The following is a 17,554-nucleotide window of genomic DNA, read 5'->3' as shown; positions in this document are numbered from 1 at the left end:
GCTTGGCGGGGGGTTGGACTGGATGGCCCTTGTGGTCTCTTCTAACTCTATGATTCTAGATGTGTTTGTAGACCCACACAAAAGAATAAACCAAAAAGCTTGGCTTAATAATCTATACTGTGTATGCAGCCCAATCACTTCTGCTTCACTCCTTCCTTTTGCATGAGTGAGTATATGAGCCAGGAAGAAGATAGCTTAGTATGATATCCAAATACAGGATCATGGATTGTTTCTCTTTTACAAGCCAAGATATGTAAACCAACATAAAAACTTGGTTATAGGCTGGCTAGTAGTCCTGGTATGTTAGGTAGAAACAAACAACAATCCTGGTCTCAGAAGGAATGCTAAACTCTCTGTTTCCTGATTTGCCTACCTGAGTGAAGCAGGAGGGATGGGCTGTGTGCACCAGCATACAACTTGCGCACCGTATGATTTATTAACTCAAGGTCTTTAGCTTATTATTACGTGAAAATGCAGCAGTGGTGTACTGCAGTCATAGGAACACACACACAAAAAAAAACTTAAATAGAATGTACACTATGTTAATATGCTCTTTAATTTACAGCCTACAGGGCAACAATTTTATTTAAATAATTATCCTGGAACATTGACTCATTTCCTTGCACTCTTGCACTCCTGTTCTTTCCCTTTCCAGCTAGCTCATTATAATTTCATAGATGCCCTTTGATGTATGAGCTAGAATTAAAGGGAGTAGATACGGAAAACTTCAAAGAGGAAGAGCATACCCTGCCCCATAACCCAAAGTGCCCTGACTGCTGATCCTCGGCTGCTAGTCTTGTCATCTTGGATGTTCCATGGAGAAAAACACATGGGGATTCACAAAAATACTAAATCAGAAGTGTACAAAGCCTACAGGCAGTAGGCTTGAAGCAGGTCTCATTTCGGTAGATATCTGAAATCAGGAGCCTAGCAGCAAAAACAGCAACGTGTGAGTTGGAGAGCACAGTCAACTGAAACGAAGGCTAACAATGCTAGCCTGCTTGTGGGGCAAATAGAGATCAGTTAGAGAATATAGCCGGGGGGGAGGGGGGTTTATGGTCTGATGCAGGGTTAATGGAAAGACAGAGGAAGGGATTAAGTGGCTGACAAAAAAGGACAAGTGGGATTAACCTGCAACAAAATGCTGCGAAGTGGACCACTCATTCATTGTTTCATGATGCCACATTCTACCATACCATCATCTAATGTTCTGTAGTCCCTGAGCAAATGCAGTCCTCCCTGAGTTGTTTTAATGGTTTACCTGAGCATGCTGATACTTCCAATTTATTTCTCAGTAACCCATTTTTTGCTATATAGCCATGATGGCCCAACACTTGTGTTCAATATTAGCCTAGATCAGGGACAAAGAACATGTGATCCTCTAGATATTGCTGGACTACAAGTCCTATCATTCCTGGCCATTGGTCAAGCTGATGCTGGCTGAGGCTAATAAGAATTAAGAGTCCAGTCTGGAGGCCACAGGTTCCCCCATCCCTGGGATAGATGATGGGGGTGCTACAGAGCTGTGATTAAAAGATAGTTCCAGAGTTCCAGAGAGAAATACTGGCCAAAGATTTGTGGGAGAATTTTATAAAGCAGCCAAGCCTTCTAAGCTCTTTCTGTCTAAGATCTCAGCTGTACAAATCAGATGCCAATCAATGAAATTAATGAAATATTTAAACCCTTTTTGAGAGCGGAAAAGCATAACATAAATTCATAACAATGGAGAAAAAAAGAGGAGGTGCAACACTGAAGGAAAGTTGGCAGAAGACCTGCCAGGGATAGAATGCAAGTTAGCAGATGAAAGTTTGTGGTATAGTAAAGGCATAATGGTTAACTCATCACTTTGCAGCCACAGGTCTGCTGAATGATAGCATTGCCAACAACAGCCTTTATATCATGGTGATGACATGTCCCAGTGCTCAATAATGAACAAATGTATGAGCTGCCATTGGTAGAAGATTTGCAGTTGAGAGAGGATTCTGCTTGCATGTTTGGAGATGTTGATATTTCCACAACAGAAGCATTTCAGGGAAGACATCTGGATTCAATGAAAGAAATTAGAGCTATCTACACTACAGAAACTGATTTAATTTTCTCTCTCTCTAGGTACCCTTGGAAACTATAGAATCATAGAATTACAGAGTTGGAAGGGACCCTGAGGGCCATCTGGTCCAACCACCTGTAATGCAGGAAATCTCAACTAAAGCATCCGTGACAGATGGCTACCCAACCTCTGCTTTAAAACCTCCCATGAAGGAGAACCCACAAGCTCCCAAGGGAGTCTGTTCCACTGTCAAATAACTCTTACTCTCAGAAAGTTCTTCCTGATGTCTAGTTGGAATCTCCTTTCTTGTAACTTGAAGTCATTGAAGTCCTACCTTCCAGAGCAGGAGAAAAAAAAGCTCGCTCTTATTTTCTTATTTCCTCTTATTTTTGGCATCTTTAGCAAAATACAGTTTCCATAATTCTTTGTGGGGAGCTATGACATTTCTAGTATTTAAGTTGATAGTTAGCTAAGTATACCCCAGAGTTCTTTGAGGGAAGATGTATCACAAGTTTTCTGCTTGATTTCCCAGAACCGTGCTGGGAGTCTTCAATTCTTTGCCATCTTGGTGGTGCTTTGAATGCCTAATAAAGTTTTCTGCTTGAGAAAGGGGAAAGACTTGTTTGTTTTCCTTCATCAGGAAGCTGCTCAGTCCATTTTTTGTTCTTTGTGCGGACAATTCTTTTGAATCTGCTGAGTGAAGCTTTGCTGCTTGTTCATTGTCCTTGCTCATTTGAATAGGACTTGCCCAAAGATGAAAGTTCTGCTATTTTGAGATCCATGATCAAGAAAGAAAGAAAAAGAAAGAAAGAAAGAAAGAAAGAAAGAAAGAAAGAAAGAAAGAAAAGTCTCCCCCCCCCTGCCACTTGTTACCCTGCTGTTTTGGTGTATGGCCCCTATAGGGAGCTTGGCATAAGAGACACACACCCCAACTAGGACTGAGGTGCATGCTAGTAAATCCTCTTGCATTTGTCATATATGAGCAGGGAACACTTTTCACTTTGGGGCCATGTTCCTAAATGGCATTGCCAGTGAACTAAATAATCATTCATCCATGTCTCTGGCTGTTCCTTTGTTTCTCTCATTAAACGTAGGAACCCGTCTCCTCCTGCTGTTATTGTCCCCGTTTAATTAACTGTCATCCAACTGCACAAAAGGATCTGTCATAGTAAAGCTACATTTAAAATTCGCAGGTACTGTTTTAAACATGACAGAGATACAAATGCTAAATTTCATAAATGTAGCAAATTTAAGCAAGATAGTAATCGGAAAGATCAGAATATGCACAAAGGGAGCATCCATGCTTGTAATGAGGCCACAGAATGAAACAGCCCAGTTGTCAATCCAAATATACATTTTTAAAGAAATCCCAATTATAATTAAATGTGGGAGAAAATAATAGACTTTGAAATTCTGGGAAATCATGCCATTAAAAAAGGATGCTGCAGAGAATTAGTGTGGTATAATGTTGGACTGCGGCTGAAGAGGCCAATCCCAACTCAACTATGATGAAGCTCACTGGGAGACTGTGGACTGATCATTCTCTCTCAGTGTGACCTACCTCACAGGTTTGTTGTTGTGAGGATGACCATGTATGCAGCCACGAGTTGCTTGGAGGAAATGTGATAACTAAACTAAACTAAAGTCCTAGCAACAAAGCATTGTAAACAGACACCAGACAAATACATACAATCAACAGTACTTTTTTCTCCAGTGCAAACCATACTAAACCTTTGAAAATTAGAGAAAGGATATGGTAAAGGAAACTAATCATTGGGTTGCAGCCAATGGTGGCTTTAGCTGATTCCCCTTAGCCACAACTGTTCTGTCACAACCCTTGTGTCTTAGAATCTTAAGCAGGTAGGGAGATTGGCTAAAACTGGTTATCCCAATACGTTTCCGAGTACGTTTCCAAGCACAATTCAAAGTGTTGGTGCTGACCTTTAAAGCCCTAAACGGCCTCGGTCCAGTATACCTGAAGGAGCGTCTCCACCTCCATTGCTCTGCCTGGACACTGAGGTCCAGTGCCAAGGGCCTTCTGGCAGTTCCCTCGCTGTGAGAAGCCAAGTTACAGGGAACTAGGCAGAGGGCCTTCTCGGTTGTGGCACCCGCCCTGTGGAACGCCCTCCCACCAGATGTCAAAAAGAAAAATAACTACCAGACTTTTAGAGGACATCTGAAAGCAGCCCTGTTTAGAGAAGCTTTAAATCTTTAAGAAAATAGTGTATTCTAATATTTCTGTTGGAAGCCGCCCAGAGTGGCTGGGGAAACCCAGCCAGATGGGCGGGGTGTGACGTTTTTACGCTGTTTGTTATAACTTTATCAACCCAACCCATCAAGGGTTAACTCAGACTCCATGTCGACTGACTGGACATTCCATGAGGGGAGGGGAATGGTTGAATGTTTAAAGAGAAAGAACAGCCGTTTTGTCAGTTGATAGGGTGATGGGGGAGCGGGAGTGTGAGGGTGGTTGTGAAGAAGATCTAGGAGAGTAGGTTTAGGTTAGGTAGTTGTTAGGTTATCTAGTACATGAGTAACAAGGTTATTACCATTGAAACTAAGCTTGTACAACAGGAATACCTTAAAGCAACCAATGCGTTCTTGAGAAATAAAATTTCCAGTGTTAAAGTGCCAATCAGAAAATCGTCTGTGTTATTTTCCAGCCAAGGTACATGAAACTCATTTATGAGGACTCCCATTAAAAAGACAACATTTCCTTCAAGAGTGGAACTGTTAGTTTGTATCTTTGGGGTGCACCAAGAGGGCGAGCCAGGCAGACAGACCCAGGGTATCATAAAGTTACCTCAGGGAAGGGGCAAGCTTTTACAGAAAGGGATTCTTAGAGGAGAACTCCCTATACTGTGGGCACAAAGGATAGTCTCAGATACAGCCCTGAACTTTAATAGGTACCTGGCCACGGTTGTGCTGGAAGAGGACTCTCTTTTGTATAAAAGAAGAGGAAATAGAATAAAACCCTCAAGTGCATGAGGGAATACAGAAAGGCTATGGGGAGCAACAGGGGGGGGGAGGCTCGGTTTACCCCTGACCATCCCTGTTGGTTCTTGCAATAAGTGAGAGGTAGAATAAATAAGACGGAAGCAAGGGTCTTTCGTCACACGGGGTATAAATATTATTATTATTATTATTATTATTATTTATATTATTATTATTTATATTATTATTATCTAGATTTACAGAAATAGAAGTGCTTTCCACTATGTATAGCAAAACTATGATTGCCTACAATCCATTGCATGAACAAACCTGGAAGTAAACTTAGAGAGTACATTCAATAAATAAATTCCAGTCATTTGACAACACCTTTCCCGTTGTGAGCAGAAACTGTCCATTAAGTCCCTTATGTGCTCAGCTCAGGTGAGAGTGGAGCTGTGAGTAGACACCTGTTAATTGCCCCCACATATCTGCCACGATTGCTGATGTGCTGACCTTACACTGATATGGGCTTCGTGAAATGTGAGCAAACTTGAGAGAAATACTGCTTGTTAAGTCCTGAATTGCCACATGTACTTGGGGGTGAATGCCACAGAGAACCAAGGCTTGGAGGTAATCTAAATGTCACATTGACTATAGCAATAGTGAACCAATGTCCACATACTGTCCTGTTGAAATGCAATTTGTTTCCTTTATTTTTCTTGGCCATTTCCCCCCTACATCAGAAGTTGTTCTATAAAAGTCAATTTACAATCTAGTGTAATTCCAAGGTCCACTGGATTTTCACAGCATTCAGGTATTGCATGATCTCTGGAGACCCACTTTCTGCTTGGTCTGATGATTTTTCCAATGAAAACCTCACGATTGGTCCTTACTAGAACTAATGCCCAAGGACCATGCACAACCAAATAGTCTCCACTACAAATTACTATGTCCAAAAATATTGCTCATTGAGTTGTGCTACAAAAATAATCCCTCATGGCAGGCATTCCAGCCGATCATTTCTGTACATGTGAAGTGTTTGTGACAGCACAAAGCCCTCTGGAAAGCAATTCTATTAGCAACACTAGCACTTCAGACCATGCATCTCAGCAAAGAGATGCATTCTTCAGCAGAGAATAGAAGTTCTGGAGCAACGATCTATTCCTCGCACTTCTTGCCAATTTCATTAAGCATGCCCAGCACTTCAGAATATGATAGGCAGGAGACAGATCAAGAAATATTTATCCTGCGATTATGAAGGTTTCAAACGCTCACCCTTGATGTAATCAGCTAAATGTTTTTTTTACTAAGGAACTAGTTAGCGGTCATTAATCCACAAAATTCCCACCTCTAACCTTTCTCTACCATTTATCATCTACTTAATTATAGTGTTCTTTATAACAAATCACTTTTATTGTATGAAGAGCCTCTTAACCTTGTCTTCACATCCTACATGTCTGCAAATAATCTACAAATGTGCTGTATGAAAAGGTAATTTATTTTTTAAAATAAAACAGATAATTTTAAACATCAAAATAGAAAGAATTTTTGTCATATGCATATAAAAACAGTATTCATTTAAGTCAACAAGGTCAGAGGAACTACTTGTGCACATGTGCACATGTACTTCTGAATCTTCCAGCAGTTTATTCATGATACCATGGATAGAACAAGCAAGCTCACAACTAATCATGTGAAAGAAATTGCCAAGTCACCAAGCATTAGTAATCACACAAGTTGCATTGAAGTAATGAAGCAATAATGTGGTGTTCAATGGAAAAATGGTTAAAGAACTTTACTTGCTAATAAATGAAGAAAATACAAGCCAATCTCCAAGAGATGCCAGGCACTTACCCAGGGTCAGTGGTGGAGGAAGCTGCTCGGGCGCCTGGGGCGGCACGCCCAGGAACAGCCTGCACCATGGGGCCTCCAGAGTCTGCCTGCCCCCTCCCACTCAGCCGCCATACAGCTGGGGGGAAAGGCAGCATGTGGACCATTTGGGCAGCATGGAGTCTGTGCGCACCCAAGCCACTGCATCTGTCCCAGGAGAGATGTGTGGTTCGGACGTGCTGCAGGCTCTGCGATGAGTGCCACCCGGCATTTTGTCACCCCCCATCAATGGTGCCACCCGGGGTGGACCGCACCCCCCTTCCTTCGCCCCTGCCCAGGGTTTGGTTTCCTCGGAATGAGGGACAGCAGACTCTGTGGTGTATTTATAACAAATGGTTTATTTACACATATACACAACCTGAGCCTACTGTGGAAGGGCTCATAGCATTAACAGCATAGCTGTCAACTTTCGGGTTTGAAAATAAGGGAACAGCAGCAGCCTCACCTGTCCGGGGGACAGTCTACCTAACAATCCAGGATAGCAGTGGGAAACGGCGCTGGAATAAGGGAATTTCCAGCAAAAAAAGGGAAGGCTGACAGATGTGGCTTGGAATAAGGGAGTATCCCGCAAAAAATGGAGGGTTGACAGCTATGATTAACATCCCAATAAGGTATTGCCCCTCCCATAGCCACAGCCTTAGATCACAGCAGAAATCAGGCATGGGTCTGTCTCTCAGCTGCCTAGCCGTTTCTTGCTTCTACTTCTCACACACAACTCCATTCTGGCTTTTGTTTTTCTTACTAACATACAGCAGAGGGAGGAAGACCCACCCATTTGTCCTCTAGCACAGAGTCACTTCCTATATTATCGTAAAAGGTAAAGGTAAAGGGACCCCTGACCATTAGGTCCAGTCGTGACCAACTCTGGGGTTGCGCGCTCATCTCGCATTATTGGCCGAGGGAGCCAGCGTATAGCTTCCAGGTCATGTGGCCAGCATGACAAAGCTGCTTCTGGCAAACCAGAGCAGCACATGGAAACGCCGTTTACCTTCCTGCTGTAGCGGTTCCTATTTATCTACTTGCATTTTGACGTGCTTTCAAACTGCTAGGTTGGCAGGAGCTAGGACCAAGCAACGGGAGCTCACCCCGTCACAGGGATTCGAACCGCCGACCTTCTGATCAGCAAGCCCTAGGCTCAGTGGTTTAACCACAGCGCCACCTGGGTCCCCCTATATTATCGTAACGGCCCATAATTAGTGGGCCATTACCAGGAAACTTGCCAGGCTATTCCAGCAATTGAATCCTGTTGGATACAGGAATTAGAAGGGACTTGGGCATACAGTTCATCTACCTACCCCCACAACCCATAATACCATTCTTCTTGTATACAAATCAGCAGTGTTTTTTTCCTAGGGGTACGCATACCCCTAAGCCTTTTGTGAATCTTTGTACTCTTGTCCATTTACTGTATTTATTTTTCCCAATTTGAAGTATAAAATGGTGGTTTTCTTGAGTCAAAATGAGAGTACCCCTAAACATTTTTAAAGAAAAAAAGCACTGCAAATCAGAGATTTTCATTCCTTCCAGTAGCACCTTAGAGACCAACTAAGTTTGTCATTGGTATGAGCTTTCGTGTGCATGCACACTTCTACAGATACACACGAAAATGCACACAGAATTTCATGAAGGCACATGAAAGCTCATACCAATGACAAACTTAGTTGGTCTCTAAGGTGCTACTGGAAGGAATTTTTTTTATTTTGTTTCAACTACGCAAGACCAACACGGCTACCTACCTGTAACTAGAGATTTTCATAATATGCAACAGTTTCTCCACTCCAAGACTATAAAACCTGTTTTTCACTCCCACCCCTTTAAAAATCAGATAAACATAAAACACACCATAAAATGTAAAGGTTTATAAAGTGAATGAAATAAGATTCATGTGGCAGTGTGTTTATTGGACATGAATAGAATCTGATTCCCCACCCCACCCCCACCCTTTAAGTTAATATCCCTTGATGGATTAGTGTTATAAAAGAACACACTAGGAGGTGAATTTTCCGTTATAGATTATGGACAGTGTAAGTGTACACACTGCACAGGTATACAGATCAACAGCTTAAGAAGGAATGAATCAATAAATAAGCAAGAGATTGTGGGGTTCTTCTTATAACCCAAAAATAAATGTGAAGAATAATGAACACTGCTGAAGAATTTGTTATAAAGTTTGGATCCTAAGGTAAGTAAACCGAAGAAATTACACAAAGAAGGAAAGCTCACTTGCTGTGCCCTCTGAAAGGTCTCTATGGCAGGGCAGAGGGCCCTCCTAAACTATATGAGATAAGGGCTAGATGCTAGACACATCAAAGAAGGTCTAGTTACAGGTAGGTAGCCGTGTTGGTCTTGCGTAGTCGAAACAAAATAAAAAAAATCCTTCCAGTAACACCTTAGAGACCAACTAAGTTTGTCATTGGTATGAGCTTTTATGTGGATGTACAAAATTTCATGTGCATTTTCGTGTGTATCTGAAGAAGTGTGCATGCACACGAAAGCTCATACCAATGACAAACTTAGTTGGTCTCTAAGGGGCTACTGGAAGGAATTTTTTTATTTTGTTTCAACATCAAAGAAGTGTTTCAGTTGAATGTGTTGTAAATTTAAACAGAGAAAACAGGTAGAGAAAAATGGGACTCCACAGTGCCATATGGTGACATAATGTGTCACAACACATATAAATTGCTTTTTCTTTACCAATCTAGCTGAGTCCAAGGTATGGGGGAGACCTCCTGGGGGAGGGAAGGATTGCCCAAAGTTGTGCTATCTGATCCCATGACCACTAGCTTGTGGGGTGTTACTGGGTTCCATCTGGTCTTTCATGCATTTTAACATCTACATGAAAACTACTAGGAGAGGTCATCTGGAGGGTTTGTGTCATCTACTGGCATATAACTCTACACACCATTTCCATCTACTAAATCCACTAGCTTGCTGTGAGAATAAAAATTCTGCACATTTAATGAGCTACAAAAACAATAAATACTGTAGAGTAATCAAGGGATTCATATTTAGACTGACTGGGCATTTGCCCAGTAATCTCCTCAGAAGACAAAGGAACTGACTGACAGTTTTTAAATATATAGGAATTTGTTCTTTTAGGAGGAGCATGGTGGAACTTCTGAATAATCATAATTTATTTTAAGTTTTAATCTGTCATTTTTCAGCTTCACAGTCTTTGGCAACTGGATCAGCATAGCACAAGGAGAAATGCCAACAAACACTTTCAGTTGCTTGCCTATTCCCCAGCCCACCCTCTTCTCGACTACTCTACTTTTCTTAAGGCTATTAACATCCCATAAAAACAAATTGTGTTGCCTTTGGAGTGCTCAAAAAGAATAATTCTTATTAACATCTGCAAGATTATGGGTGCTTTCCCTTCCTTTCCCCAGTTCATGCGTGACAGCTTAGTAAGGCTTGATTGTTTAGCTCTTAATGAATTGCTCTAAATGTCTCTGGAAATAGCTTAACATTTCAAAACATAACAGAAATATCATGTAGCAACATAGTGAATATGAAGATAGATGAACATGAATGAAATGGGGAAACAGAGCAAAATATGGTATATTGGTTTTTACAGAGGATCAACTCTTCATTTAAGACTTGCTCATGTAGGAATCAAGATGAAGCCAACAGTCCTCTTCCGAAAGACCGACCATAGTGTGGTAAATTTGGACCAGAGAGGCTATGCTTCAAATCCTTTGTCTCCTGTGAAGCTCACCAGTTGGTCTTGGGCCAGTTACACTCTTGACATAAACTATCTTCACAACTTTGTTGTGAGAAGAAAATATGACAAACTCTTTTTGGCACCTACTGAAAATATCTTTAGGCAAGCCTATGGAGACGTGTAGAAGCTGCCATGTTTTAATCTGGTTTTAGCTTATTGTTGGTTTTAAGTATTTTTTTAAGTAATTTTTTAAATACTTGTTTTTAAGTGGTTTGTTCACTGATAATTGTATAGTTTTTATACTTTTCATAAATCGCTTTGAGGTTTTATTACAATGAAGTGGCAATCCTTGTAATATGCAAGTAGAGAATCAGTGGAGGCAAAAAGCAGGCACTCACTCCTATATTGTTGCATTCATATCCCACCTTTTTCTCCATAAAGCTCAAGGTAACTTGCACAGTTTCCCCCCCCCTTCATTTAATCCCCACAATAACCCTGTGAGGTAAGTTAGGATGAGAGTGACTAGCCCAAGGTCACCCAGTGAGCTTCATGGCCAAGTGCAGATTTGAACCCGGGTCTCCCAGGTCCTAGTCCAGTGATGGCGAACCTATGACACGTGTGTCAGACGTGACACGCAGAGCCCTCACTGCTGGCACGCACCCCATCGGCCCATTCGTGCTGTTGTTGTTGTCCCCCCCCCCATTTGTTCTCCCGCTCCTCCTACAGCTTGTCTCTGCTAGATCTTGTCTCTGCTACAGCTTGTCTTCGCTGTTAAAATCCGGATCCTTTGTTGTTGTTGTTGTTGTTGTTGCTGCTGCTGGTAGCCAGAGATCGTTTTTTTAACCTGTTCTGTGCTGGGTTTTTTGGCGCTTTGGCAGACTATGTTGGTGCTGCGTGTTAGTTCCAGCGAAGGTATTATTCGTCATTTATTTCTGTTCTCTTTCCCCCCAAAAAACTGAAGCAGCTTTGGGGCATCCCCCCCCAAAAGCAATGCAACTTTCGCACCCCAAAAAACCTCCAAAACTTTGGTCAGCAGCTCTCCCCCAAAAGCTCAACAACTCTGGGCACTTTGTGATAAATAAGGGTTTTTTTGGTTAGGTTAGGTTAAATAATTAGTTTTTGGTTTATTAAATACAGTTATATATTACAATTATACATTTTTGTTATTTAAACTATAAATATCACGAAATTATGGTTTTTTCTTGAAGTGACACACCACCCGAGTTAGGCTCATTTTTTTGGCGAATTTTGACACACCAAGTTCAAAAGGTTGCCCATCACTGTCCTAGTCCAACACTCTGACCACTACTCTATGCTGGTTCTCTCTTCCGACAAGGCAGACGATCCCCATTGTTTCACATCAGATCTCTAGAGAGGGGGCCTGTACATCCAACACTGCTTCAGCCAACTTCACAACTTTCTCTGTTTGCAAATTCGAAACTACTGTACCTCATTTGCCATCTGCCAATAGGCCCTGCAGGTGAAATATCCATAGTCATTAAAGAACACAAAGGTTCTTTTCTGTCAAATTCCCATCTGAAGTTATTTTAGGCAAAGGCAAAGCTATCATGGTACACATGGTAATCGAACAGCATTCATATCCCACCAGTTTCCCTGCTGGTCTGAAAGCTCATCCTCTTTTGCATGAAGAGATCAGCAACACTATTAAATTGTGTTTCTTCCTCCAACAGAGTTAAATATCCATTGTATTTAATTTTCTCTTTCATTACACATGCCACGTTATCCATTTAATACCAACACAAAAACAAATAGACAAGTGAAAGATTTCTTGGACAGAATTTTAGAATTTCTTCTTCCTTGTGCTGCAGAAACTCATTGATTACAAACTGTGGGATAAGCAGGGTGAGGGAACCTGAAGCCCTCCATATGTTGTTGGAATACAACTCCCGACATCCCTGACCACTGGGTGGGGCTGAAAGGAATGAGTTCAACAGCCATGTGTTCCCCATCCCTGGGGATAAGCCACTGGCAGCCCATTATTTAGGTTTTTAGAGAACACAAAGAAGAATGTAAAATGGCAAAGAAACACAAAAGCACACTGTTTTGACCTAGAGCATGTATTGAGCTAGGCATGTGTGAGGAACCTTTGGTCCTTCAGATGTTGCTAAACTACAACTCTCCTCAGCCCTTAGCCCGAGCAAGCATGGGCAATGGCCAGGAATGATGGGAAGCAAAGGTTCCCCACACCTGCTTTAGGTAAGAGAATAGACAGGTCATTAACAGCTTGCTTCATAATAGGCCATCCATAAGAGCGAAGAAATAGTGTGAGAGTAAATGGTCAGCTTTCACCATCTCCATAGAATCATAGAATCATAGAGTTGGAAGAGAGCACAAGGGCCATCCAGTCCAACCCCCTGCCATGACTGAACCAAATGGACATTGCTATATTGCCTATTTTCTTCTGGCATGACTTACCTGAAAACCAGCTCCAGTGCAAAATATGAGCCAAGATTGAAGAACAATATAGTTTTAGGTGTTTTGATACTGCCTAAAGGCAACTGTGCTCCCTGACCCATTCAAAATGGAGGCAATTTTGGCCAATGCAGGTGCATGCTGAGATGATTAAATGCAACTCAGACAACACTATACTGTATATTCTCAACACCAGGTGACTCTTTTGTTACAGAGACACAAACCTCATTCAATCTCTTCAGAAAAACCCTTGCTACAGTTCTTCTGGACAGATAGCTCAAACTCATTCCTAGTATTTACTACCGTTTAGCTGCCATCCATTCATCAAAAGCCCTTTAAAACATCAACAAACAGCAAAGAGATTTTACAAACAACATAGGTGATAGGATTCCATGGACTGATACATACAGAATCTGTAGCTGGAGCCAGAAATGCAGCACTAATGAGAAAAGCCAAAGAGCATGATAGATTTCCTCTGGACGTTTTCTTCTGAGCCAGCAAAACAGGCTTCAAAGTGGGATTGTTTTTGCCAATTTCTAGTTGCAGTAGGAAAAAATGGTCATTTAGAGCACCAGTGAAAGAATGTTATGGACTCAAAGCTTATGGCTTTGTTTTCCTTAAGTAATATCTCTGATCTCTTCTGTTCTTCTCCAAAAAGAAAAACTGATACGGCATCATTAAAAGCTGTGCCTGAGGTTTACAATTCTCACATGTTAAATACAAAGGAGCATAGTTTCACAGCATAGGCCTCCCAAAGAGGGGTTTTGAATTATGGCTGGCTCAAAAACTTCTCATGCATTTTCTTCACCCACTCTCCACCAATTACTGAGAAATTGCATTTGGAAATTTATCAAATGGAACAATAAAATGGGACCTATGGGTGGGGCACAGAGTTTTTGTTACCCTTTCCTTAATTTTGAGGTGGTTGATGGGTGGCTGCAAGTGCCCTTTCTTTCACTGTACAAATAATCTCTCCAGTGATCTGCACTCAACCTTTCCATATGCCCAGGGGAAAATATCATAAGGCAAATCCTCCCATGGGCATTTTTCATATCAGGAGGTGTGGGCAGTCAAAGAGGTTTAAGGGTGCTGGAAAATGTTTACAGGAAAGAAAACACACACACCCTACTCTTGGTCACTTCAAAGATAAAATAACCTCAAAAGTCCACATTAGGGATATCAGAGGAAGCAGGTGGAAATAACTTGACCCTCAATAAGGAATGGACACTTGTTATGAAAGCTTTCCCCCTTAGTTCTCTACAACAGATTTCCCCCCCCCCAAAAAAGGACATTGTTAGCATCCATCTGTTTCAAGAGACAACGACTCCCATCAGGGAGTGTTATAGTGCCTGCTGTGGCTGTATGGGAGAGATATGTTTTGTTGCAGCTGATATGGGAGAGACATGTTTTGTTGCAGCTGGGGCAGATGAAAGCGTCTGGTTGTGCTGATGCAGATGTACCGTGACATTTCTTTTCTCTGTGCGCCTCCCAGTGGTCATTCCTCCTCTGTTCACTGCTGTGGAAACACAACTCGACTGCCTCCAAGCACTGCAGTCGTCTGCAAGGGATTCCCACACAGAACGTTAACATTGCCAGTCTTGATGTCACGTTTGTAGACATGTTTAAAAGCACACATAAATGGCATCAGAATAGGGTTGCCATACGTTCAGAATTTCCCAGACATAGCAGGGATTCAGCTGTCGTAAACTGTGTCTGGTGCTTAGTTGCTTTTCTCCTTTGAGTTCCATTGAGTTCAATGGGGTTTCTTCCAGGTAAGTGAGGTTAGGATTGCAGCCTTAATCTGCTTCCTACTGTGTGTGTTCTTTTTTATTTTATAAATACAATAGAATGTGTAATTTATTATGGTTCTTTTCACATGGAAAGAAGTGATCACTTTTATTACCTGTAGTCTTCGAGCCTCTTCATCAGAATGAGAACTGTATAGATTTGACTGCTCAGTTTTAATCATCCATCCATCTCCAAAGTAATTTAGGACATGAATTATCTTGCACATTATGTTTCAGCAAACACACATATATAACCATTTTCTCTATAAAATATTTATTTATTTATTATTAAATTTGTATACCACCCTTCATCCGAAGATCTCAGAGTGGCTCACAGCATATGCATTTATGAAATAAAATATTAAAATAAAAAGGGCTTTATATGTAGTTAAGTGGCATTACATAAGTGAAGGAGTAATTTATACAACTCAGAACACAAAGAACAAATTGCGTGTTTAGACCTTTAAACCTCCCCCTTAAATAAATTCACACAAGACTCAAATTTTGGTTTGTTTTTTGTCAGAATTTAGGCCACAACTTTATTGATTACAGCAAGTGAGTGGTTGCATAGGCTCTGGTTTGACTAGCTCCCTGCACCATTGCAGGTAGCGCTGACCCAGGGCACCAGCATAGGTCAGTCAAGGGTGAACACCTGGATAGGTGAAAAGCTGGGAACAGGCTATGTCCACCACCCAGATGTCCCCCTGGACTCAGGCACGGGCACAACCCCTCGCAGGGTTGACCAAACCATTGAGTCCCTGGATTCCATTAACGGAATACTCTTCACATAGGGATGGTGAGAGCGTTCCCCCATCCCTATCACCTGAACCAGAGCCTATCCTCAACCTTAAAAGTTGTGAGGATTTGCTACGCAGCAGGTGAAACCCAAATGGCACCAGCCAATCAAGCAAGTGGGGGAAATTCCTGCCATGCCCCTGTCCCAACGACAGACGACACACGACGGCATAGCAAGGTCAAGCACAAGCCCTAAATATAGGGAGAGTTGGGTGGGTGTTCTGATGCACTGACCAAGAGAGAAAGCTCAGGGTCACGTGCATAGGCATATATAGGTCCCTTGATCCATTTTGGCTAGCGTCCCATTGGTCAGATTGAACCCAGCATCAAGGGACCTACCAATCGAGTGTTGTGCCTATCCAATCGCACCCACCCACAACACAAGGGTTGGGTTGCCAGGTCTCACTGCAACATGTACTCCCTTTGAGGGAGGACACGATAGGGTGCTAAACTGAACTTCTCCAATGCCTGAGTGACAGGATTAAGTTAATACCAAACTGCAGAATCAAAATAGTGAGGCTTCAATCTCAAATTGAATTCAGTGGGACTTACTTCTTAGTAGGCATGTCTAGAATTGCAGACACAGATGATGCTGTGGTGGGTCACTAGCCACTTCATTAATTTTGTCTTTAAGTAGTTTAACTCTTTTTTGGTCTTGCTGCAAAAGACTAACTGAGCTACTCCTCTGGAAATTCATTACCTTTGAAAGAGAATGCACAAGGAAGATAACTGATTTGTAAATATCTGCTGATAGCTGAGATATTCCTGTCCATTATATGCACACACACACACACACACACACACACACACACACACTTGCATTAGCAGAAAACAAAATGTAAAAAGCACTTGCGTAAAATAAAATAATTGCAGTGGAATGAAAAATGCCAGAAAAAAGTGTGAATGAATGTTATTATGCATTGCAGCTCATTTGTACAATCCCACCAAAATTCTGGAGAAACCTCTTTTGCAGAGAAAAGAAGACTTGCAAAAATTAGAGGGCAGATTTTGGCATCAACACATGCAATGAGAAGATGAAAGTTGGGCAGAGACAACAGGAATCTCCTATAATATTGTTTATTTACAGCATCTGGTTTATCATTTACAGACAATAAGAATGCACAGGTATCCATGTTCCCTGCCAGAAACCCCCTGTGGGGCTGTTATTAATTGGACCTGGTTCTATCTGAAACAATGGGATGTGGGAATAAAAATATATACTGAACTGCTAATTTATTTTGTTTCTTTACCGCATCTCCATACTGCTCTGTAGCAACATTGGGTGGAAAAATAGATTTCTGATTAATTAAATATTGCTTATTCTTAAGAAATAAATAAAAAATCAGTCTCAACAAATATTGAGCACATCAGAAAGGGAGGGAGGGGGAAAGAACACACAGATAATTTTTTGAAGAAAGGTACAAGAGGTCATTGATAGGTGCAGATAATAAAAATCAGCAATTAATATGGAAAACCACTTTCTAGAGAATTCAAATACTTTGTGCTTCACTAGCATTTCTTTTCATTTCAACATAATCTTATAGCCCAGCACTTTCAATAAAAAAAGAACAAAGAAGTCAAAAGACTGAAAGACTAAGGAAAGAGAACATTGAGATCAAGGCACAATCAATGAAAGAAAAGTGATCATTAATTTATTTAATTGGACTGCGAGGGGGGCAAAAAGATAAGGTTGTCCCAAAATGGTGATTCCTTTGCTTCAAGCATGTGGCTTTAGCTTCCTTTAACTTTTTTCAATTTATTTTTGGATGATCTTATTAAATAGGCTTTGCAATGTTAATCCAGGCAATCAGCACAACAAATCGAGCATTGTCTTCAGAGATGGGGGGGGGGGCTAGAAGAGAAGGGAGATTAGATGGCAGGAAAAATAAAGAATAAAATTTTACCATGAAATAACATGTATTCCTCAAGTAGGCATATATAAGGTATCATTTTGTATAACATATATATACATGAGTCTGACCAAACTGCGGGAGGCAGTGGAAG

This window comes from Zootoca vivipara, chromosome 3, assembly GCF_963506605.1.
Source record: "Zootoca vivipara chromosome 3, rZooViv1.1, whole genome shotgun sequence".
Lineage (NCBI taxonomy): Eukaryota > Metazoa > Chordata > Lepidosauria > Squamata > Lacertidae > Zootoca > Zootoca vivipara.
The sequence above is the reverse complement of the archived record's forward strand: the minus strand, read 5'-3'. Positions refer to the sequence as shown.